The sequence below is a fragment of the Equus quagga genome, chromosome 8 (genome assembly GCF_021613505.1).
Source record: "Equus quagga isolate Etosha38 chromosome 8, UCLA_HA_Equagga_1.0, whole genome shotgun sequence".
NCBI classification, from domain to species: Eukaryota; Metazoa; Chordata; class Mammalia; order Perissodactyla; family Equidae; genus Equus; species Equus quagga.
In genome coordinates this window covers 157,285-159,707 of record NC_060274.1, presented here as the reverse complement: position 1 = coordinate 159,707, position 2,423 = coordinate 157,285, and the positions used below count along the sequence as shown (strand labels likewise).

General features: G+C 38.1%; 1 pseudogene; it reads left to right on the top strand.

The window, feature by feature from the left end:
- Positions 1 to 491: 491 nt before the first annotated feature.
- LOC124244239 (olfactory receptor 2L5-like) lies at positions 492 to 1,430 on the top strand (annotated as a pseudogene).
- Positions 1,431 to 2,423: the final 993 nt, after the last annotated feature.

The window sequence follows — 2,423 nt, the reverse complement described above, 5'->3', positions numbered from 1 at the left end:
CTTCTGTAGTTTTAGAGGTAAGTTTTAGGGCTTAAATATGAAAGAAATATCACCCCTTAAGGGTCATAAACATTTATCGATACTAGAACTCTACAATGTATACCTTTGCATAGATTTTCTATGCTTATGTTTTGAATACAACATCTGACTTTGCTGATATGTCTGTGTAGGGCAGTAAAACATACTTATCCGAATGAAGTCATAATTGAAATGTTTTTGAAATAATTTTAAAGATTTCTTAGAAGACACCTTGGCAACAAGTGTTGTCATGCTCAAATTTTAATCTCTGGGTTAGAAAACAATGCTTTTTTCTTCCAAAATAGGTAAGTTCAGTTTTCATTTAAGAGGCGTAGAATTTTAAATAATACACAGTCTGACTACAATAATAAGTTAAAAATTATAGTTTTTCAAGCTTAGAAAGTGAATAGCTTATAGTTTTGTACTTAACATGCTCTTGCGTTTGCCTCCAGGAAAAAAAATATCAATGCCCCATGGAAAATTATAATCAAACATCCACTGATTTCATCTTATTGGGGTTGTTTCCACCATCAAGAACTGGCCTGTTCCTCTTCAGTCTCATTGTTCTCATTTTCCTAATGGCTTTGTTTGGCAACTTGTCCACGATCCTTCTCATCTTCCTGGACACTCATCTCCACACTCCTATGTATTTCCTACTCAGTCAGCTCTCCCTCATGGACTTGAACTACATCTCTACCGTTGTCCCCAAAATGGCTTCTGATTTTCTCTTTGGAAACAAGTCTATCTCTTTCATTGGATGTGGGGTTCAGAGCTTCCTCTTCTTGACTTTAGCAATTGCGGAAGCGCTGCTCTTGACATCTATGGCCTATGATCGTTATGTGGCTATTTGTTTTCCTCTCCACTATCCCATTCATATAAGCAAAAGAGTGTGTGTGCTGATGATAACAGGATCTTGGATAACGGGCTCTATCAACTCCTGTGCCCACACTGTGTATGTCCTCCAAATCCCCTACTGTCGATCCAGGGCCATCAACCATTTCTTCTGCGATGTCCCAGCCATGTTGACTCTGGCCTGCATGGATACCTGGGTCTATGAGTACTCAGTGTTTATGAGCACCACTCTCTTTCTCTCCTTTCCTTTTATCGGCATTGCATGCTCCTATGACCGCGTTCTCCTTGCTGTCCACCGCATGCACTCAGCAGAAGGCAGGAAGAAGGCCTATTCCACCTGTAGCACCCACCTGACTGTGGTGACTTTCTATTATGCTCCCTTTGTTTTCACTTATCTACGCCCAACGTCCCTCTGATCTCCAACAGAGGACAAGGTTCTGGCTGTCTTCTACACCATACTGACCCCAATGCTCAACTCCATCATCTACAGCCTGCGAAACAAGGAGGTGATGGGAGCCCTCAGAAGAGTTATTCAGAGAATCTGCACTGTGAAAATGTAGACAAACCTTTTTGTTTATGTACCCAGGACTCGGTTATAAGTTCTCTAATCAGTATATAGCAATTAAAAATATTGTATGCATAGAGTGCAAGTAGTAAAATTAATCTAGATCAGAAGAAAATCACTCATATCTGGACAAAATTATCTTGTAAATATATGTAAAGCTGAGAATTCAAGGAGAATTTTTTTCTAAAAAGATTCTCTTATGAATAGATTTCAACCTATTTCAATATAAATCAATTTCTTGTAAATCTGAATTTAATTTTAAATGTAAATTTTATCAATGGCATTTTAATGATTCGTCTCACATTTCTGGTAATTTGTGGACTTTTTATAAGAAACAGGAAGTGGCTTCATATTTCAAATACCCGTTTATTCATTTTATCATTGTATTTTCAATTACATGTTAAAATAATGTTATTTTTTCTCTTTTATTAATAATTGATTTTTGAAACTTCATATGAAAAGAGTGTTCTTTTCCATCAATTATCTTTCATATTAATTTTTAAATTATCTGTAAATATTATTTATATTTCTAAGCCTGTGGGTATTTTCTTTGCAATGTTGTTGATGAATTCCAATGACTTGCTGATATGCTCTATTGCAATGACTATGTGTGAACTTTGATTTAAAACGATTTAGTGACAAAGTTTCCTACCTAATTTCCCTAGTATTCCCTGTCCTGGCACTCTGGTGAGACAGTTAATAATTTTGCTGATGACACAGGGATGGTCTCTGGGATGGATGGATAAGTCAGACCTTGCTCCAGATCATGGGTCATTGCTCCTGGCAGACAGAGATCTTCCTTCCTTCTGGGCAGTGGCCACTTCCATCAGTGTTGCTCCATCTGCAGCTGCTGTTGACATCACCACCACTCATTTAGTTCCAGGTCTCAATGCAGCCAGTCCCTTGGGATCCTGTCATGCTTTGAATAAAGATATGTGTGTGCATATGGGCAGGCCAGGCCAATTGCTCCATGTACCTGCTGCTGGAG